Source organism: Eriocheir sinensis, chromosome 10 (genome assembly GCF_024679095.1).
Source record: "Eriocheir sinensis breed Jianghai 21 chromosome 10, ASM2467909v1, whole genome shotgun sequence".
Taxonomy (NCBI): Eukaryota; Metazoa; Arthropoda; class Malacostraca; order Decapoda; family Varunidae; genus Eriocheir; species Eriocheir sinensis.
Window position 1 is genome coordinate 20582192 of NC_066518.1, and position 24194 is coordinate 20606385.

A 24194-nucleotide genomic window follows, 5' to 3' on the forward strand; every position below is an offset into this window, starting at 1 on the left:
AGTACGTTCTAAACTACCACCACAGCATGAACCATGGCAGTAATCCTTCCTCCAGACGGCACTGACGGCAGGGTCTGGTGTGGGTAATAGTTTGATAAATCTTCCTTTCTGCTTGAATCTTTCGTCATAAAAACGCAGGTCACAAAAACATTAGTACTTATATCGTCATTGTTTCCATTGTCGATTTAATTGATTTCGTTAATATTAGTTTTAATCATCAGTGACCATCGCAATCAATTCAACTCATCAATCGCAGACAATATTTCAGTCTAGTGTTAATCGTTTGCTTATTTATTTCTATTTATCCATATCCCTTCAAGTAAATATGCACACATCATTGGCATATCGATCAATTCTTGTCCCTTTATCTCTTATCTTGTATTAGTATATACTTCATATTTACAGTGATATAAAAAATATGAGAAGCCAAGCAAATGATTTGACAGAGCAGGCACAACGTTACACTCAAATATATATAATAGATGCCAAAAGACTATCACAAGATATTTAAGCTGTGTATGATACCCCCTCCCTGTTAGCATTAAATAAATATATGCAATTTAATACGGTAGGGGAAGGTCTACTACACAGTGAACACGCAACCACCCAACCCCACCTCTCTATATATCTTCCCTCATCCTCCCTAAATATTTTTTAGTGGACGTGGCAAACCCTGAGGACGGGAGGACGGCTTCTTATGCTCTTTTTTTAGTTTTCCCCACATGTGCCGAGAGAGAGAGTCCGATTGAGTTGAATCGTCGCAGTCGTGTGTTGCTGCTTGCACCACACCTCTTTGGTTCCTTATTCTGGCCAAGACGGGCGGCCTCTCCTGGCTCGTTGAGATCAATCAGTTAGTATGACCATGAGTTAAGCGGCCACCACTGTGTCAGATGGAGGCTGCGTATACTCTCCTGCTACCCCTGGGGCTCTAGTCTTTGGCTTCTAGGTCCAACGATCAGCCTCCCCTTCTACGGGTCCGTGGTGAGTGGGGGCGTAGGAGAATTAATTTTTGAGACATGGTTATAGCATCCAGTATTCGGACAGGTCTTGGGGGACGAGGGTAGAAGAGCACTCCTGCCCCGCCAACTACACTCACCCCCTTTTCTTGGGGACCGCCAGGGTGGTGCAGACGAGACATAAGCTCGTCGAGCCAGGCCCAAAGTTAACCTCCAGCGGGCTCTTCGTGTCAGTGCCTGGAACATCCTAAGCCTCTCGGAGGATCAGCAACAACCCCATCTGTCGGCAGAACTTGGGGGTTGGGAGTCGACGCAGAAGGGCTCTCTGAGACGGGGAGACCTAACAATGGAGAGATCAGTAATCGGGGCCCTATAACTGGTCAGGCCAGAGCGATGGCGCCCATCTCAAAGGAGTACCTACAGCCACCTCTAGCCGACTGCAGTCTTCTGTTGTTGGGGTTACTCCGGTTGATAAGTGTATGATGTAGGTGAGGTTGAAGCACAACTTGGGCTTCCTACCTTTTGTTGCAATGTACCCCCCTACCGAGATGTATGAAGTTGAGGAGGTAGAGATGTTCTATGCCAACCGACTCTGTTGTCGATCAGTGTCCCCCGCGTAACACACTCATTGTCTTGGACGACTTCAGTGCATCTACTGGCACAGAGAGAGCTGACTATACGAGTTATGTGTTGATCCCCATGGCTCTGGCACCAGACACGCAAACAATTCTTTCCTTCTAGGCTGAGGATTGCTGGTTTCTGGTTCCAGAGACGCGAGCCTCGTCGCTGGGCTTAGTAGAGGAATGCTGGCGGTGTGTTAAAGGAGATGGATCACATCGTTGTTAGTAGTCGTTAGAGGATCCCCCAAAACTAAAGAGTTTTCCTGAATGTTCAGTTCTTTGCGACGTACCACAGACTAGTTGCAAAACTGAGGATACGCATTTGGTCCAAGAAAATCTAAAGATGCATCCCTCCGGGGTCGCACCTTCAGAAACTGAGGGACCAGGCGAGTACTTAGGAGTATGCAGTGGCAGTCTCAAATCAGTTTTAAGTGCTTAATACTTTGGAGGACCCTGGAGAGCTGTGGGATACTTTTAAACGTGAAACTCTCAAAGCTGTCGAGAAGTGCATTAGATAACATATAAAATCTAGGAAAGGGGTTGCCTCGAGGGAGACACTGGAGAATACAAAGATCGTGTTGCCAGGCTGGCTGGGAACTCGGAATGATACAGGACTCTCACGAAGAACTAGAACTCTTACGAGGGCCAAGAAGAGGTATGTCAGAAGTCTCGCTGAGGATGTCGAGGGGTGCCTAAATACAAATGACCTTAGACCTGCCATCCGAGCTCTGAAGAAGCTTCACTCTAAATCCACACCTCAGATGAGTACTATTCAAATACCTGATGGGGAAATAGTATCAGATGCGGATGGGTACAGGCTCGTTGGGCTTCTACTTTGGGCAGTTGTACACGGCATAGTCGCCAAGAGGACAGATACCTCTGGCTGAGATGCAGATGGCGGCTGCTGATCCACCATTTGACGAAACTCCAACTACTCTGGAGGAGGTCACACAGGCTGTGAGGAAGTTGAAAGGTAGAGAGGCAGCTAGAATATGTAATATCAGTGCAGATATGCTGAAAACCGGGGATGAAGCCATGATCCATGGGTTGCATGCGATGCTGTCTGCCGTTTGTTGGTTATCCCTATCTGAAAAGGGAAAGGGAGCAGACATAACAGCAACAATAACCGTTGTATTACACTGCTCAGTGTGCCGGGCAAAGTGCTCCCTCATCTGCTGGTGATGCGAATTCAACCTCATCTTCTAAAGTTTCAGAGTACTAAGCAATCTGGGTTCACGCATAGTAAGTCAAAAAATGACCAGACACCAGCACTTCCCATCCTTGTGGAACACCGACGTGAGTTTCGACATGGGCTACTTGCAGCCTTCGCGACCTTGTGGAACGCCGGCGTGGGTTTCCGCATGGGCATGGGCATGGGCATGAGCTTGAGTAGAAAATCGTGTGCAGCGGGTTTACGGGAGGGGGGGGGGGGGGGGCGCATGCAGTTAGCAAGTTCAGAAGAGCAGTCAGCGTGAAAAAATCGATAGAAGATAGAAAGAGAGGCAGCACGGCGGGGGAATTTAAGAGGTAGGAGACTGTCAGTAAGAGGAGAGGTGTTGACGAGACAAGAGCCTTAAACTCTACTCTGTCCAAGAGAGCTGTGTGTATGGAGCCCCCCCACACGTGAGATGCATACTTCATACGAGGGCGGACAAAGCCCTTATATATAGATAGCAACTGAGCGAGGGAAAAGAACTGGCGGAGACGATACAGAACGCCTAACCTGGAGGAAGCTGATTTAGTGAGGGAAGAGATGTGAAGTTTCAGTTAGGATTATGAGTTAAAGCTAGACCGAGAATGTTTAGTGTAGAAGAAGGTGAAAGCTGAGTTTTGTCAAAGAATAGGGGATATATGTTTGGAAGATTGTGTCGAGTGGATGGGTGAAGAAACTGAGTTTTTGAGGCGTTGAAGGACACCAGGTTCCTTCTGCCCCTGTCGGAAATGATAGTAAGGTCTGAGGTTAAGCGTTCTGCAGCTTCCAGTCTGGAGTCTTGTAATTCCTGTTGGGAGGGTCTTCAGTTGAAAGAAGTTGAATAATGCAAAGTAGAGTCATCGGCGTACGAGTGGATAAGACAGTTTGTTGTGGAAAGATCATTGATGAGTATCAGAAGCAGAGTGAGAGACAGGACAGAGCCCTGCGTTACACCACTGTTGATAGATTTAGGGGAAGAACAATGACCGTCTACCACAGAAGGAACAGAACGTCCGGAGAGGAAACTGGAGATAAAGGTACAGAGAGAGGGATAGAATCCGTAGAAGGGTAGTTTAGAAAGTAAAGAGTTGTGTCAGACTCTGTCGAAAGCTTTTGATATGTCTTGCGCAACTGAGACAGTTTCACCGAAACGGCTATGAGAGGATGACCAAGAGTCAGTTAAGAAAGCAAGAAGATTACCAGTTGAAACCCCTTGCGGAACCCACACTGGCGATCAGAACGAAGGTCAGAAATGGATTGATGCTTATGAATCTTCCGGTTAAGGATCTATTAAAAAGCTTTAGAAAGACAGGAAAGTAAAGCGATGGGACGGTAGTTTGAGGGACGGAAGCACAGTTTTTAAGGACAATAGGAGGCACTCCATCAAGCCCATAAGCCTTTTGAGGATTGAGGCCAGAGAGGAGATAAAAAATATGGTAGTTTCCCAAGAAGTCACTCACGAACTGTCCTGGCCCACAGTGTTACTGACTCGCTCAAAACGAGTGTACGGCGTTGTCGATATTTGCGTATGCAAGTGGACAAAGACTCGAATCTTTGTCGCTCTTGCTGACTGCTTCACTTTATGGCTGTCACACATGGACACTGAATAGAGACTTGGAGATGCGTGTCGATGCCTTTGGTACCAAGTGCCTTCGCAGGATCATAGGTCACCGCTGGAATGATTTCGTCTCGTGAAAGCGACTACTTGATGAAACTGAATCAAACCTGTTACTTGTTTCGTTTCTGAACGCCATCTTCGGCTATATTGGCACGTGGCACGCTTGCCGGACATCGATCCTACTTATATATATATATATATATATATATATATATATATATATATATATATATATATATATATATATATATATATATATATATATATATATATATATATATATATATATATATATATATATATATATATATATATATATATATATATATATATATATATATATATATATATATATATATATATATATATATATATATATATATATATATATATATATATATATATATATATATATATATATATATATATATATATATATATATATATATATATATATATATATATATATATATATATATATATATATATATATATATATATATATATATATATATATATATATATATATATATATATATATATATATATATATATATATATATATATATATATATATATATATACATATATATATATTTCCCTTCATGAGACAACCCTGAGTGGAAGAGGCCAAGGGAACGCCCACGTAACTCATGGATGGGTAAAGTTGATCGATTGGGAATGGCTGCGTGGGGGCTTGCTCGGGGAGACCCTCAGGGGTAGAGGCGGCGAGTGACTCAAGCGACGCGTATGCTCGACGTTAGTCTTCGTAATTAAATAAAGAAGCTCTAACCCCTGCAAACATCATTCGCGCCAAGGTTCACTATAGTCATGACTTTGATCACACCTTAATTCCTTGCCGGCGCATGACGTCACCGTGGAAAACATGTCATAAAAAACTATAGTACTGATTATTGCTGCTCCAACTGTAACTCCTAATCGTATTGTGTTTACGAATGTTTTTTTTCCTAACGGCACTAAACTCTATTACGGTTCCAGTAGCATTTGTTACCATCATTAACCATCACTTTTAAAGGCAATGCTGTTTAAACTACTTCCGAGTTAGCAGTTCCTGATTAATTACTGACCTTTTTTCTCTAATATTAACTGATAATTCTTTCTGACTTCTACTTAACTCTTTTAGTAGGAGCAGCGTTTTTTTCATTGTATTTTGTCACTGGCCTATCTCTTTTGCCTTAAAAAAATATAAAAGCCACCATCACCAAAAATATTAGTTCATGTATCTTCACGAACACCATAAAGTTGAAATAATAATGAGGGGTTTTGTAACCATCATTAACCACTATCAACATAACCAGACTTAACATGGTTGCTATACAGCAGCAAGAACTTACGGCATGGTCCAGCGTGGCTAATGGTGAGATTGGCGAAGGCGGAGGTGCAGGCGTGGCGCTCCAGGTGGCATTGGGAGGTATATGTGAGCCCGTCGTTGCCGCACACCGGCTGGTCCGTGGGGCAACCACTGGGGCACACACACTGGCCCCTGCTACACTCCCCATGAGGACAAATCATTCCTTGACACGGGTCATCTGTAACAGAAAGAAAAATAAGTTAAAATGGATAAACAAATTTAATACCAGATGAAAAAAAATAACTAAAAGTTTAAGGGTTTAAAGGTCCAGGGCTACGACACTCGTACAGGAAGGAGCGTCGTGTTAAGCTTATTAAATTAGTACCCCTGGATGACCCTGTGCGAGGATGTCCGTTCCTTTAGAGCAGGGTGGGAAAAAACTTAAACTATAATGATGAAAACGTTAATATTTAAAAGTAACACACACACACACACACACACACACACACACACACACACACACACACACACGCACGCACGCACGCACGCACGCACGCACGCACACACACACACACACACACACACACACACACACACACACACACACACACACACACACACACACACACACAGATATACGAAGCAAATGTGCTGAATAATATCCATTTAATAAAGAAGAAAAAAACGACGTGAGACGGGAGAAGGCTTGCGAGGGCACTGGCGTTAATAATTGATTCAATGCACACAGAACCCCTGAAAAAGGTGTTAATTAAAAAAAAATATGTAAAGAGTACTGGGAAGGAACAGACAATATTAATTGGAAGGCAGTCTTAGAGTTTATATATGCTTAAGGGACTGTTGGTGTTGGTGATGAAGAAAACATCGACGAATATTACTGTAGTTTAAGAGTTATCAGTCGATAATAATTAGTGGTAGGACACTCGTACAAAATGAATAAAGACGTCCTTGCTATAAAAGGTAGGAGTACATGAGTGATGTTAAATGTTAATTAAGTTACTAATAAATGTAGAAAATAAGAACATATATATAGGGTGCAGAGGCCAAGGTGGTAATGAATTGGTAATGACTGATTTAACGCTAAACAGAGGGAAAGGAGGACATAAAGAAAAACGAATGAAAGAAATACCCACGCGAGAGAGAAAATGAAACCTCATGAAGGACACACTGAAAATGGAGTAAGTGATGGGATGTGTAATGAAGCGAAACAGGCACATACAAACACACACGGATAAAGAGTGCTGAGGAGGAGGAGGAGGAGGAGGAGGAGGAGGAGATGGATGAGGAGGAGGATAGGAGGAGAAGGAGGATAAGAAGGCGGAGGAGAAGGAAGATGAGGAGGAAAAAGAAGAAGAGTAATAAGAGAAAGAGGAGGAATAAGAAAAGGAAATTGTAAAAAAGAAAAGGAGAAAAGAAAAGAAGGCAAGCGGAAGGGATGGGTAAAGTGGAGGGAAACAGAGAGAGGAGAGGAGATACTCTGCCAAATGGAGCGGGTTGTGAATTTATGCATTACAAAAACTGATAAGAAGTTATTTTGCATACGAGAGGACCCCTTACATGGAACGCAAACAAATTAGTCATGCAAAGAAAAGCAGAAGAAGAGGGTGAAAGGAACAGGAAAAGAATCGCGGAAGGAAAAGCATATAGAAAGGGAATCTAAAGAAGGTCGACGAGAGAAGAAAGCTGAAGAGAATGATAAAATGAAACGAAGAACATTATTGGAAAGATAAGAACGGAGGAAGAGATGAAAGGCTCAGATGAAAGCATGGAAGGGAGAGCAAGGAGATGGAGGAGGGAGGAGGCGAAGAGGGAGAAAGAAAGGAAGATAAATGGAGGATAATAAGAGTGACAGTAATATGAAGGATGATAAAGGACACCTGCAAGGATTCGGGAAAATAGATAGAGAGGGAGAGAGATAAGAGGAGGAGGTGGTGAAATAGGAAGGAAATATATAATCTGTGGAAGAGGAGGAAGAGAAGATATATAAAGAGGGATAACAAAGATGGAAACGAGATGAAAAGAAGTAAAAGAGAAGGAAAAAAAAGACTCAAAGGAAGTCGATAGGAAAAATAATGAAAAAAAAGTCAGGAAATGAAAAGGATGAAATAAAGGAGAAGGAAAAGAAACCCTTGGAGAGGTTGAAGGAGGAGAAAAGACGTGGAAACTCTATGCATAATGTCAACAAAGTCAAGGTGTACATAGGGTCTTAGGTCACCCAAAAGGAAGTATCGAATATGCCACCGCCACCATCACTCACAACCACCACCACCATCACCACCACACTACCAACCCATAAACCTACCTTCACCACCACCACTTTCTCGGCACTAACGCTTGTTCATCTATTTACCCGCCTACCTACTTATCTACCTACTTATAAACACTACAAGCCTATAGACCTATCACTACCTTCATTTTCTACGAATCAATACCAATCTCCCTCTCTACCACCACCACCCCACTTTCGAAACATCAACTCAACTCGATCCATCTACCTACCACCACTACAACCACGTCACCTCCAGGAACCAAGACAACCAACCACTCTAGCAATCTATAAAGCTACCAATGCCACCACCAACACCACTGGACCTATATACCTACCTAATAACTTAACCACCACCACCAACAACACAAACACCACCGCCACCACTACCAGCAACAACCAAGACCACCACACTACCAATATACTAAATTACTACCACCACCACCACCACCTCAGCATCAGCACCACTTGGCCTACCTACCTACCTACCTACCACCACCACCACCTCGTCGGCAACACCACCCTTATGTACCACAGGCAACCTTTAAGACCCTCATCCAGCCACTCCCAACCTCCCCCATCTACCCTCCTACCCACTTACGCCATCCCCACTATCTTCTCATCAACTCTCACCTCCACCCACCGACCTTCCACTACGCAGCCATCCATCCATTATCGTTGTCCACCACCACTCTTACAGGTCCACCCACCCACCTTCACCCACCCTCAGCCAAACACCTCCACAAACAACGTCCATCCATACTGAAACCCGAGGAAAAACAAGGCGGAAAAATGCAATGGTAGCAGTTGTGGTGGTGGGTGGTAAGGGTGGTGAACTAGTGATACCCCCCCCACCCCCTCTCTCTCTCTCTCTCTCTCTCTCTCTCTCTCTCTCTCTCTCTCCCTTTGTCGGGCCGAAACGGTGTTGACGTCGCCTTTAAAGTCATGTTTGCTGATAAAATAACCTGACGGACCGCGACGTCTTCACAACAATAGGGACGATTTTTGCGGCTCCCTCTGTTCTCCTTTTTTGTTTGGTAGTTTTCACGAAGGAAGAGAAGGGGGAGCGTGGAAGAGAAAACCTTGGAATATCCATCCGCAAGAGAAAATAAGAGAAGGAAAATAGAGGTGGACAGAATGAAAATGTAAATATACACGCGTGAAGGTAAATTTCAGGAAGTGTAATTTTTGATCGTAAAAACAAAAGGTCTAGCCACGTGATATACGCTAAATTAAGAAAAAAAATACTGATACATTCGACTATAAACTGTATGAGAAAATAGAACTCGATATGGGTTAAAATGTAGAGTGGATGGGGTAGAGTGGAGTGATTGAGTGAGTTAGTGGAGCGGTGAGTGATGGGGAGGGTGGGTGAGTGGAGGGGTGTGTGGAAAGTGAATGCGTGGATGGGTCGAAAGGTTAATAAGTGTTGTAGGTGGGTGGGTGAAAGGGTGGGTGAAGGGATGAGAGGGGTGGTGTGCGGGTGACGGGGTCGGTGGATGGGTTACTTACTGGTGATTATGCTAATGTATTCCGTATAAGGCAGGGAAGAACGCTGAACTTTGCGCCCGTAAATATTCCCATCGTTCATGTTGCTCTTGAGGGAAGTAATATTATTCATGACTTTTTTTTTTCTTTTTTGGGGGAAGGGTGAGCTGGCTGGGGTTTGTGGGACGGTCGTGTGTCAAGGTGTAAAAAAACACGTATTATGCTAATTTTACTGTAGGATATTGGTTCAGTGGAATGGGTCGGGATGATGGGGCCAGGGAGGAGGAATAGACATGTGAAAACGACGGTACTGATGCTGCTCCTGCTAGTTTTTATTATTATTATTATTATTATTATTATTATTATTATTATTATTATTATTATTATTATTATTATCATCATCATCATCATTATTATAGTTGTGGTAGGATACAAGGACAGTGGGAATATATGCCCATTTGTAGGTGGGAACAAACAGCAATGCCCATCAAGTTTCAAGATTTAGTGTTTTATTTCTTAATTTATTTCAAGCTTGCAAAACAATGCATAGGTTTGCACTTGGTTTCCTTTGTTTCATAAAATGGACTAAGTAGATTCTTTCTTATAAATAATTTTATAAATAAAAGAACATCACATGAGGGAAAGAAGAGGAAAATTTAGAGGGTCATAGATACAGGTGGTAGGAAGGATGGTAGTTGAAACGGGTTTTGAAACTAATAAACTTGCTGTGATGCTGTTGCAATTGTCACGTTTTGTGTTGGTATGGTTACCGTTATTGTTGTTTGATGATTATTTTTTATCACAGATGCCGTCGTTGTCGTCGTTGTTGTTGTTGCTGCTTTAGTATTTGCTGTCAATAATGTGTTTGTTGTTTTCCCGTCGTGGTGTTGTGATGGCGGTAATGTTTTTTGATGATAGTGGAGGTGGTGGTGGTGATGGTGTTGGTGCTGGTGGTTGTGTTGTTGTTGTTGGTGGTGGTGGTAGATGTTTTAGAGAGTGGTGGTAGAGGTGGCAGAGTAATGTCAGTACAGAAAAAAAAGATTACCAAAAAAAATGAAATACAATAGCGCGGATAAGGAAACGAAACATACAAGGAAGAAAAATAATAATGAGGCAAATTATTTTATAATAACGATAGTTCATAAACAAAAATAAAGCAAATGGAATATATAGGTGATGAAATTGGAGGAGGAGGAGGAGCAGGAGGTGGAGGAGACGGAGGGACAAATAAAAAAGGGAGGGGATGGGTGACCGCTATCCACAACGGTCGTAAATATGAAAGAAAATGGCTGTTGAGGGGACACTAACCTTTATGCAAATCTGGTTGACGACAGAGGGAATGTGCGGTTCAGAAATGTCTTCATTGACCACCCAAACCCACCCCCGCCAATGCCTTGCCCTCCAACTATCCTTCCCACTCTTTCCTTTCCTTTCAAAAACTACTTCTTCCCTCCCTTACTACTTCTGGCCTTTATGTTGTAATCTTTTTCGGTTTATTCACACACTTCTTCATATGTTACTTCGTCCATTATGTTAAATCCCCCTCCCCTCTCTCTCTCTCTCTCTCTCTCTCTCTCTCTCTCTCTCTCTCTCTCTCTCTCTCTCTCTCTCTCTCTCTCTCTCTCTCTCTCTCTCTATCTATCTATCTATCCATCCATCAATTTATCTATTTATCTAATTCTCTCTCTCTCTCTCTCTCTCTCTCTCTCTCTCTCTCTCTCTCTCTCTCTCTCTCTCTCTCTCTCTCTCTCTCTCTCTCTCTCTCTCTCTCTCTCTCTCTCTCTCTCTCTATATATATATATAAATATATATATATATCTATATATATATATATATATATATATTCCTCCCTCGTATTGACCTTTTCCTTTCATTAGCCTACAAACTGGCTACTCTTCCTGCTGGTCCACTCCCACTCTCTCTCTCTCTCTCTCTCTCTCTCTCTCTCTCTCTCTCTCTCTCTCTCTCTCTCTCTCTCTCTCTCTCTCTCTCATTTTCTCTTTCTTAAAATGCATGCGAAGATTTTCTAAAGGATTGTTTATCGTTACACAAAAATGAAAAATCAGTTCGTAAAGCTAGAGACTTCACTGTCATGAGACATGCTAAAGCTACCTCTGTGTGAAATTTAAAAACATGAGTTTCACGTTTATGGCTTATTTTGTATATTGATTAAATCATTTACCTAGTTTATGCGAATATAAATATATGTATGTATGGTGGTGCTGGTGAGTGCCGACGGTGCAAATTGTGGGCGACTTTGCGCCTTAAAGTCTACGGCAGCCACAAAGGCATTCCCCAGATATGAGGTCGCTGATTTAAACGCTCGTTGGTGCTTTGACGAGTGAGACCTTGCAACTTACTGGAGGAGGTCGCTGACCAGCACAGTCCTTGTGCTGCGTTGGTCGCTAAGATATATTTAAAGGAATTCACAGTGTCGCGCTTGTAACAGCTGTGCTTTGTGCAGCACAGTGGTGGAGGTCAGCCACCTGTGGTGCTCTTGGCTGCCTAGTTGGATTTTCGTGTTGTTGCCTTATGCCGCCGCTGATGTCTCTGTTCATGTTGTTCATGCTGTCTAGCGCCGTTGATGGACTGTCTTTTGGTTCTTCTCTGCACGTTGTTTAGCAAGGAGGTGGCAGCCGCCACTCGACATACGAAGTACATGGGACTATACTCCATGGTGGGTCTTACCTAGGTCTTGTGGAGACTAAAAGATGCCATCAGCGAGGGATATAAACCGTAGAAGGGTAGTTTAGAAGGCAAAGAGTTGTTCTAGATTTCTGTCAAAAGCTTATGAGATGTCGAAGGCAACAGCAAAAGTTTCACCGAAACGGCTAAGAGAGGATAACCAGGAGTCAGTTAAGAAAGAAAGATCACCAGTAGAACGCTACTTGCGGAACTCATACTGGCAATCAGATAGAACGTCAGAGGTGGATAGATGCTTATGAATATTACGGTTAAGAATATATTTAAAAGCTTTAGATTCTAAAGTTTAGAGAGACAAGAAAGTAAATCTATAGGACGGTATTTTGAAGGATTGGAATGGCAACCCTTCTTAGGTACATGCTGTATGAATGTGTACTTCCAGCAGGAATGAAAGTTGGATGTTGAGAGACAGAGATGAAAGAGTTTGACCAGGCAGGGTGTCAGGACGGAAGCACAGTTTTTAAGGACAGTTGGAGGCACTCCATCGGGTTCATAAGCCTTCTGAGGATTGAGGCCAGCGAGAGCATAGAAGACATCGCTCTTGAATTTAAATAACAGGTATAGTCGAGTCAGAGGGGGTATGAGTAGGAGGAATATGCCCTAAGTCTTCCAGAGTGGAATTTTTAGAGAAAGTTTGGTGGCACCGCGACGAGTCTGCAGAAGGAACTGTCAGCATTAGAGCAAGTATGCCTCCACGTGCATGTGTGGGAAAATCTACTTGATTAGTGAGCCCGTGCAGCACAGTGTGTTCGGTGAAGGCTCGATGTACCAAGTACTGGTTTAGGTCCCAATAATCAAGTTATTCCGACATCCGCGGGAGCTCATAATGTGATCTAACTGGACTGCGTGGTAGGATTGCGGGTTTTGCACTGTTACTGAGGGCGGTAAGGAACTAATGGCAACGCAGCACTTTCTCCGGTGATAATGAGGCAAAGGAACATGGATTTAGAGTTCTCGAGACCCTGGGCCGTATTAATAGGGACTCGTAAGAGCACTCTTAAAAGACCACTTCTCGTACGAGTACCTCATATGGGCATTCATTTACTCACAAGCAAATCACACGTAGCAGGAGATATTGCGCTGTGTGTTTCTAATATGGGCCGAAATATAGGCTGTATGGCAAATATTTATGATCTCAATTTTTTCTTATTATTTATGTTATTTACAATACAATATGCGAGCTGCGTCTAGATTATGGGTGGCCTGACACGCCGCGACGGTCGGTGAGATATGGCGAGGCCGCAACCGATCCCCGGGATTACTTGAAGATGGTCGGAAAGAGGCATCGCGACCGCCGTGGATGGTGACTTTTTCTAAAGTCGGGAGGCGTCGGGAGTGCAAGATCGTGAATATGTGACCTCAGACTAATAGGTACTTGTGTGTCCTAAACACTGAATGGGTTAAAACTACTGGGTCAAGGGTCACGTGGGCAGGGGTGTCATCTTGTTAACCTTGTATCAAGGAGTGTTAAGATTTGAGTAGGTGGGCATCAGTAATCGGCGTAGATGAGGGCGTTGAGGACCCGAAGCGGCGGTGAGGAGAGGGACTGTGTATACTATGGAAGGTTGAATTGTATGATCACCCAGGAGAGATCTTCCCCGCAGGTCCTCTGAGAACTGGATTACATACTACTAAAGTCTTACATGGTAAGGCGGGAAGATATGGAACAAAAAGTATGGCATATTAGGAAAAAAGGCGTAAAAAAAAACCGTGACAACAGGATGAGAACACCTCACCAGTTTCTTGTCAAGCCCCGATCCCGACACCGACTCTTTAGGATTTTATTTTAAAAATTTCATATGTTTGGCTAATACGTGTGCCGATTTATTAGCCGAGAGAGAAGTATCAAGTTCTTAGAACTACTTGGGTACATATTCTATCTGTTTGGGACTCGTCGTGCCTTAGAGAAGGAAAACGCTGGAGCTGAACACAGCTTGACAGCACACACACACACACACACACACACACACACACACACACAGAGACCACTCCGATAGCTCAGCAGGTTAGAGCCCTGTGCTGCCAGGCTTTGCGGCGCGGCAGGCAGAGGTTCGAGCCCCGCTCAGGCCGGGTTTTTTCCGTTGACTAGAAGTGATTACTGTACCCCATCATTCAGCAAGGGGGATGGGGTGTGTGGTGTGTGAGGTCCTGACCGTACCCAGAGATCGACCAATGAGCCTTGCTCTAATCGGGAGGGTAAAATATACACACACACACACACACACACACACACACACACACAAACACACACGCACAAGCACGCGCACTCGCACGCACATACGAAAACACACACATTCAACTGCTCTCTCTCTCTCTCTCTCTCTCTCTCTCTCTCTCTCTCTCTCTCTCTCTCTCTCTCTCTCTCTCTCTCTCTCTCTCTCTCTCTCTCTCTCGTCTGTTTTTTTCAGTCTGCCTTTCTGTATGTTTGTTTATGTCTGTCTGTTTGTGTATGTCTTCTGTCTGTCAGTTCGTACCAATAGCTTCCTCAGCAAAGCCAAGTATCCCGTGCCTAATCAGCTCATGCACCCTAACAATTCTCTGTAGCTCAATCTCAATCATACACCTATACTTGCTTATTACACTAAATATTACCCTCTCTTCCTCCACTACTTTTACCTTCTCCTCCTCCTCTCCCTTCTCCTACACCCAATATTCACATTCGTTTTTCTCCTCTCTTCCTCTTGCTATTCCTACCCGTGGACAGTTATGAATATTGCCTAATTAAGTGCATGCGTATTGATTCTGTGTGTGTGTGTGTGTGTGTGTGTGTGTGTGTGTGTGTGTGAGAGAGAGAGAGAGAGAGAGAGAGAGAGAGAGAGAGAGAGAGAGAGAGAGAGAGAGAGAGAGAGAGAGAGAGAGAGAGAGAGAGAGAGAGAGAGAGAGAGAGAGAGAGAGATGGAACAGGAGAAAGAGGAGGAGGAGGAAGGAAAAAGCAAAGAGGGGACGCAGCTCACACCTCACCTGTCCAAGGCACGTCACTTGTCCTCACCTGCTTGTGACGAGGCTTAATCAGAGGACGAGAGTGGCAAAAGTGTACGTTTTTGAGGGAGGCGAGTAGGCAGGTAACTAATCCTAATGACAAGTCCCGAGTGTAGGTGTGAGGCTGTCAAAGGAGGAATGAAGCCTTAATTTGCGGCAGTTTTGGGTTCGTGCAAAGCATTCACCTGGAAATTAAATGAACGAATGAAGAAAGGAACGACGGAAAGAAGCTAGGGCATTCATTTCAGCGAGAAAATGATAACACATGCAGACTCAAGGTTATATTTTTTTTCTAGCTCCACCCTTCCTTCTTTCCCCTCTATTTTGTTCCCAAGAATATCATGCAATTTTCTGTGACCTTTCTTGATTGTTATTTTACAAACAATCTGTGGGGAATTTTCATTAGGAAAGAATTGCACGTTGACAAATTAAATGACATTTGCATTCTCTTAGGCATAAATGGACATTATCGCCTTTATCACGAAAGAAGCATTCGCAAAAAAAAAAAAAGCGAAACAGCACATAAATGATGAAGTAAAAAGCTTAAAAAAGTAGAAGTAACATGAAAAAAAACAAAAACAGGAAGGATACAAGTAGCAGACCAAACGAAGTTGTTTTTTCAGTTTGTTCAGCAACTTTTCAGTCCCTGCACCTGTGGTGGAACATTAACAGCGTAGATCGTTTTTGGACGTATTACACACACACACACACACACACACACACACACACACACACACACACACACACACACACACACACACACACACACACACACACACACACACAGGGAGAAGGCAGGAAGACACCTACCGACACGGGCGTAAGCCACTCCCGGTAAGGTACATATGGGAAGCGAGGAGGGTGCTGAAGCCCTCCAAAGACATTTTCCATGTCCTCACTTTCCGTTTCCCTATTGTCTCATCAACACCAGAGAGTAGGTCAGCATGCTCTCTAAAGACAGATCCTCTCTTTCCACACCACACTGCATTCACACAACATACGCACCTTTTCCCCAGGAAGGACTCCCCTTCTGGCTGACTTTAGAGGTGTCTTGATGACTCCTCGAACCTCTTTCTTATCAATTTTTGCAACATTCGCGGTCTTCGCTCTAATTTTCATTCTGTGGAGCATCATCTCTTCTCCTCTAAACCTCACCTTCTCTTCCTCACCAAAACACAGGTTTCTGAGGCTACTGACAGCAATCTCTACTCTGTTCCCTCCTACTATCTCTATCCTAAATATCAATCCAAAGCTGCATGTTGCGTCTACGTACGCAACGACATCACTTGCTCTCGTGCCCACGACCTTGACTCTTCAGAATTTTCCACCATTCTATTACTAAATAAATATGTGATGTCTATCTCTCACCTAACTCTACTAAGTAAAATCTTTGACTACTTGTATTCTAAAGTGGAGTACACCTTGACCCACTCTCCCTTCGCTGAAATCTCCATCCAAGGAGATTTCAATGTTCACCACCAGCTTTGGCTTTCATCCTCTTTCACTGACCAGCCTGGTGAACGAACAACCCTACGACTTTGCTATCCTCAATCATCTCGAGCAGCTGGTTCAGCATCCTACACGTATTCCCGACCGTCTTGGAGATACGCCCAACATACTAGACCTCTAACCCTTCTGCTTACTCAGTCATACTGTTCTTTCCGTTGGGCTCCTCCGATCACAACCTTATTTCTGTATCCTGTCCTATCGCTCCTGTACATCCTCTGGACCCACCGAAGAGGCGATGCTTCTGGCATTTTGCTTCAGCTCGGTGGGACGACCTCAGGGTGTACTTTTTCTGATTTCCCGTGGAATGACTACTGCTTCCAGGAGAGAGACCCCTCTGTGTGTCCCCAGCGCATCACAAAGTTGATTGTCTCTGGAATGGAGGCATACATTCCACGTACTTTCTCTATTTCTCATGCTAAAAAGCCTTGGTTTAATCATGCTTGTTTTTGTGCTGTCAAAGATAAAGGCAGCTCATAAAAAGTACCAGAGCTTTTGAACTCCGGCTAATCATGATCTTTACATTTCTGCCCGGAATCGTGCCAAATCTATTCTTCGACTTATCAAAAGCTATTTCATCCATAGTAAATGTCGAAACATTGCTTTCTCTAATTCTTCCAGAGACTTCTGGCACCTAGCCAAACATATCTCCTCCAACTTCACTTCTTCTTTCCCTCCTCTTCTTAACCCTGACGGCAGCACCGCCGTCTGATCTATCTCTAAGGCTGAACTCTTCGCTCAAATTTTCTGTAACAACTCCACTGAGGACGATTCTGGGCATATTCCTCCTACTCATCCCCCCTCTGACTGCTTTATGCCTGTTATTAAGATTCTTAAGAAGAATGTTTTCTATGCCCTCCCTGGCCTCAACTCTCAGAAGACTTATGGACCTGATGGAGTGCCTCCTATTGTCCTTAAAAAAACTGTGCCTCCGTGCTGACACCCTACCTGGTCAAACTCTTTCGCCTCTGCCTGTCAACGTCTACCGTTCCTTCCTTCATACAGCCTTCATGCAGCCTGTGTCTAAGAAGGGTAACCGTTCCAATCCCTCAAACTACAGCTTTACTTTCATGTCTATCTAAACCTTTTGAATCAATCCTTAACCGGAAGATTCAAAAGCACCTTTCCACTTCTGACCTTCTATCTGATCGCCAGTATGGGTTCCGCAAGGGGCGTTCAACTGGCGATCTTCTCATTCTCTTAACTGATTCTTGGTCATCCTGTCTTAGCAGTTTAGGTGAAACTTTCTCAGTTGCGCTAGACATATCGAAAGCCTTCGATAGAGTCTGGCACAACTCTTTGCTTTCTAAACTGCCCTGTTGGGATTTTATCACACACACGCAAGCGAGCGCGCGCCCACACACACACACACACACACACACACACACACATGTAAAATTCATTGACTATCTCAACTCTTAAGTGGAGCACATCTTGCCTCACTTGTGTCCCTTCGCTGAAATTTCCATCTTAGAAGATTTCAATATTCACTACCAGCTTTGGCTTTCATCCTCTTTCACAGAATAGCCTGGTGAACACGCCTACAACTTTGCTCTCCTCAATGATCTAGAGCAGTTAGCTCAGCACTCTACATTTAATCCCGACCGCCATGGAGATACACTCAACATTATAAACCTCTTCCTAGCCTCAAATCCTTCAGCTTATTTTTTTTTTTACTGTTCTCTCAGTTGGACTCCTCCGATTACAACTTTATATCCGTATTCTGTCCTATCGCACCTGTATAGCCTCTGGACTCACCGAAGAAACAGTGCTTTTTGCATTTCGCTCCAGCTCGGTGGGACGAGCTAAGGATGTACTTTTCCGATTTCCCGTGGAGTGATTACTGCTTCTAGGACAGAAACCCCTCTGTGTGTGCCCAGAGCATTGCTGGGGTGATTGTCTCTAGAATGAAGGCACACAATTAACGTACTTTCTCTACTCCTCATGCTAAAAAACCTTGGCTTAATCACGTTTTTTATCGTGCTATCAAAGATACAGACTCGGGTCACAAAATGTACCAGAGCCTTCGCTTTCCTGCTAATCACGAACTTTACATATCTGCTCGGAATCGTGCCAAATCTAGTGTTCGAGTCACCAAAAACACTTATCAATAGTAAATATCAACACCTTGCTTTTTCACATAGCCAAGAATGTCTGACACAATTGCACTTCTTCATCTTTCCCATCTTTCCTTAATCCTGACGGCAGCACCGCCGTCACATCTATCTTTAAAGGCCCAGTCACACTGGCTCTACGACCTACTGCCGACCTCCAGCGACCTGCAAGTCGCGGGAGGTCTCACATGGTCGATGATTGGTCGTGCGTGCGATCGTCATGTCTCCGTCTGCCCTGCGACCGATGGAGGTTTCAGGTCATGCTCTAAAACCTCCAGCCGACCTCTCAGGTCGCTGTCGGTCGTAAAAAAGGTTGCCGTCCGGTGGCCGAATGGACTGCGTCTGGACGGCAAGCGGGCTGCCACCGGTGGCCGATAGGTAACCATTAACTGTTGAACGGCGACCGGATGGCAAGCGGACGCCGTCTGGTTGCCGTCAGATAGTAGGAGGTCGCTGAAGGTTGGCGTCCACTTTTTACCTGTCATTGGTCGTGGTCGACGTCCGGCCTTCCACCACACGGCGAGTTGTGCGGCGACCGGTAGTAGATCAAACCACCCTTGCCCGGATATGAGGTACATTCCTGAGCAGTGACGTCCCACGCCCCTCAGCCCGCCCAAGCTCCGTCCCAACTCAACCTGCTCCACAGGTCAAACACACGGCCAAATGTGTATGGGTCACCTCAGCCTAACCAAAGTAAATTATTGCAGGACATGATGTGCACAGCAGTAACAGTGAGAGTCTGCAGAGCTAATGGCATTTATCCATTTAAAAGAGAATGTTAATTTCATCTTCTGCTCTGCCCAGGGTGATGGAAATGCTTTAGAACGAATATAATGTTACATACATACTAACAACAGGTTAAACCAAGATTGCTTGGAGCATTTTTTGTATGTCTGCAGCACATACGGGGTGGGGTGGGGGGGGGTCACAAATATCCGTCTTTTGCTGCAGTGAAGCACAGAATACTTTCATTACCTTTATAAGTAACTATTTTTTTTTTACAAATAATTTGCAGTAATAAGAAAGAGAAAAGTGTAATATAACTTGGTGAAAATATCATATACTGTAACACGTCAGCAGCAAGTCGTTAATTAAGGGAGGTCGCCGTCCTCATTGCGACAGGACGCGAACTGGTCTTTGCTTGTTGGTCACCGGTCGGCGTATGGTGGGCGTCTTGACTTGACTCCAGGTGTGAGGTCAAGGTGTGAATCTTACCATGGTCGCCGTCCGGCCACCCACTGGACGGACACTGGGCGAACACTAAACGACCACCGGTAGCCGTTCGGTCGCACGACTACTTTGCCACCTATGTGGTCAGGGAGCGGTGGGTGTGAATCGCATTTTGAGGTCGCAGGTGGTCGTTAGCAGGTCGTAAAGTCAGTGTGATTGTAGCTTAAGGCTGAGCTCTTCGCTCAAACTTTCTCTAAAAACTCCATTCTGAACGATTCAGGGCACATTCCTGCTACTCATCCCACCTCTGACTCCACTATGTCTGTTTTTAAGGTTCTTAAGAAAGATGTTTTCTTTGCCCTCTGTGGCCTCAATCCTCAGAAGGCTTATTGACCTGATGGAGGGACTCCTATCCTCCTTAAAAAACTGTGCTTCCGTGCTGACAACCTACCTGGTAAACCTCTTTAATCTCTGCCTGTCAACATCTAGCTTTCCTTCCTGCTGGTATTGCGCCCACATGTAGCCTGTGCCTAATATAAGAGAGGTGACAGCTCCAATCCTTCAAACTATCGTCCCATGGCTTTTACTTTCTTGTCTTTCTAAAACTCTTGAAACAGTCCTAAGCAGGAAAGTTCTTAAGCCTCTAGAAACTTCTGACCATCTATCTGATCACCTGTATGGGTTCCGCAAGGGATGTTCTACTGGTGATCGTGCCTTTCTAACTGACTCCTGGTCATCCTCTCTTACCCGTTTCGGTGAAGCTTTTGCTGTTGCCTTAGACATTTCGAAAGCTTTTGAGAGTCTGGCACAAATCTTTGCTTTCTAAGCTACTCTCCTACAGATTCCTTTCTGGCTGATCTATTTCTGTGTGATATACAGTCACTGTTCTTCATTTAAACTTATTAACAGCGGTGTCTCACAGGGCTCTGTTCTATCTCCCACTCTCTTTCATCTGTTCATTGATGACCTCTCGAAAACAAACTGTTCTATCCATTTTTAAGCCGATGACTTTACTCTGCACTACTCAATATCTTTTGAAAGAAAATCCTCCCAACAGGAACTAAAAGATTCCAGGCTGGAGGCCGCAGTACGCTTAACCTCAGACCTAACTCTCATTTCCGATTGAGGCAAAAAGAACTTGATGTTCTTCAACCCCTTAAAAACTCAATTTCTCCACCTGTCAATTCGACGTAATCTTCCAAACACCTATCCCCTATTCCTCGACAACACATAGCTGTCACGTACTTCTACAATAATCATCCTTGGTATATACATAACTCAAAATCTCAACTTAAAACCTCATATCTCCTCTCTTACTAAATCACCTCCCTCTCTATTACAGAAAAGACAGAAAAGTTGGAACGGTTCAACGAAGAGTAACAAAGATGATTCCTAGGTTGATAAATTTATCATATGAACAAAGGCTTAAGGAAGTAAATTTATTCAGCCTATCAAAACGAAGAATGCGAGGCGATCTAATAGAAGTGTTTAAAATGTTTAAAGGATTCAGTGACATCAATACGGAAGATTACTTTACAATTGATCGATCAAATAGAACAAGAAGAAATCACAATTTGAAGATAAGTGGTAAAAGATTCTCGTCGCACGAAGCTAAACACTTCCTCTTCAATCGATTTGTTAATGTTTGGAACTCTCTACACTGTGATGTCGTTGATAGTACAACAGTTACGGCCTTCAAGAATAGATTAGACAAGTATTTTGAATCCAACCAGCAACTAAGATATTACTCATTGTCGTAATAACGTTAAGTTCTTTCGAATACTGGTGTCCTTGTCCGCTTTTATCGCCCGGTTAGTGGTAGCAGTAATGGTAGTTCTTCCCTCTTTCCTACATAATTTCCATGCAGTTTTTCCATGCTGCATGGTTCGTTTCTTTTTCCTTTCCTGCCAGCTTTGGCTGGAGGGTGGGGAGGAGCCTTCGCCTTTGCTGTCCTTCATCTTCCACTTTTGATTAGATAGTTAGTGTAGCTTGTCACAAACAGCCTCGTAAGGAACAGCAGGTCTGCTGTTGTTTGTTCTTCCTTTATGTTCCTTTGAGGTTGGGCGTCCTGGATCGTCTCCGCCAGTTGTTTTCCCCTTCCCAAAAGATATCCATATGCTGGGGCCTTGTCCGCTCTGATATGGAGTATGCGTCTTATGTGTGGGGGATCTCTACACACAGAGCTCTCTTGGACAGAATGGAGTCTAAAGCCCCGTCCACACTATGCATCATGTAGCAGCCATGTGATGCAGTAGTGGTGTTAAAAACAATACACTAGCGTCCAGATTTAGGTGCATCACAACGCAACTCAACCTCGGGAGTAAGTCACCGATTGATTAGCTTTGACGGTGGGAATATTGCAGATGGAGTGGTAACACCGGGGGCATGGCGTGATAATAGGCAGCTTCTTCCCGTGGAGAGATTATAGAGATATCCCACAAATGATGCAAAAGCCATCAGGAAGGAGTTCATGGAATATTTCAATGAGGAAGGAGCTGCTCCACGGCAGCAACGTATGTGGGGAAATATAGCCTAGTCTGGCAGCAACGTAAGTGCGACATATAGCCTACGAGAGAGAGAGAGAGAGAGAGAGAGAGAGAGAGAGATTAAAATCTTTCTTTGGCATATCTTTATCTTTATATGTATGAAAATTTTATTATTGCTGGTGTACGCACAATAAAATTATGAACTTGTTGAGTAGTTTCTCCTTCATCCAAGTTGGAAGTGGATGCACGTATGAGTTCTCTCTCAGCCAGGAAAAGCAGCTCATCAAAGCACCACAACTCCGGAGTGTAGATGTCTTCCGTGCCAGCTCCAGACTTTTTTGATGCTTTCATGGCAGACATTTCCCTGTGGAACTGTGTCTTCAGTGTGTGCAGTTTTTTCTTGATATCCTCAATCCGTACTATACAGTTCATAAAACTCGACGTTTGTTTTTTATAGTTTCCAAGTTTGCACTCCTGATGTTCCTCATCTTGTACTCCTTGCATTTAATGTTCCAAATGGATGGATGTTGCTTCAGTAGCTCAATAAAATATAATGTATTGCTCCTTGTCCACTCGAGGGGTTTGGCGGAAGCAAGCGCGGATGATGATTGAGCCATCACAGAGAAAGTGTCACGCCATACTCCCATTACGATGGTTGGTGCAACACTGCGCGTCGCATTGAAATGGCAACAGCCCATCAGTGCGTTCATTACGCTGCATCGTGTTGAAAACCTCGTTTTTCAACATGTCTATTCAACACCGCGCATCATGATGCATAGTGTGGACGGGCCTTAAGGTTCTTTGTCTCATCAACTCCCCTCCTTATACTGACAGTCTTGCACCTCCTAAATTCCACCGCCATGTCTTCTCTCTTTCTTTCTTTTATCGATATTTTCATGATGACTGCTCTTCTGAGCTTGTCAACAGCATGCGTCCCCTCTTCCTGTGGCCCCGCAACACTCAGCTTTCTATGCTAGCTCATCTCTATACCAGGATCTTCATTCTTTCATCACTCACACTTGTAAACTCTGAAACAATTTTCCTTCGTCTGTATTTCCACCTGGCTACGACTTGAACTCTTTTAAGAGGAGAGTATCGAGACACCTCTCCCCCCGAAATTGGCATCCCTTTTGGCCACTCTTCTGAACGCTTTTTTTCTCATTATAATTTGTTTAGCCCTCGAGCTGCTTACTTTGCTGTAAATACACACACGCACACACACACACACACACACACACACACACACACACACACACACACACACACACACACACACACACACACACACACACACACACACACACACACAGGCGGTGCAGTGAATAAAATGGACAAAATAGTAAAGCCAGTGCATGCAGTTCAATTTTGGGCAAAACTCGACAATGAGATGGAATACGACGCCACGCCGGGGCATGACCTGGGACTCACACCTACCCGCCACCCGGAGGAGGATGCCCTTCCCCGCCCCCTCGCGCACCACCACCACACTTCACTCCACCACCTCACCTCCCCCTCATCAACCATCATCTCGATATTCCCCCATACTCCTTTCACATTGTTCTCTTTTATTATATTTCGACAATGTATTCATAATATGTACATTTTCAGCTTAACGGCTGCAATTAATAAATGAACCGATTATTATTATTATTATTATTATTATTATTATTATTATTATTATAGTTATAATTATTATGATTATTATTATTATTATTATAATCATTATTATTAGCATTATTATTATCATATTATTATTACACACACAC

The 24194-nt window shown here is 43.9% G+C and overlaps 1 long non-coding RNA gene across 1 annotated transcript in view; it reads right to left on the reverse strand.

The window, feature by feature from the left end:
• Nucleotides 1-5736: 5736 nt before the first annotated feature.
• Nucleotides 5737-24194, reverse strand: part of LOC126996699 (uncharacterized) — an 81134-nt gene continuing 62676 nt past the window's right edge. Inside the window, exon 3 of the long non-coding RNA XR_007751379.1 lies at nucleotides 5737-5936. This is a non-coding gene — a long non-coding RNA (uncharacterized LOC126996699). The remainder of the gene's footprint in view (nucleotides 5937-24194) is intronic.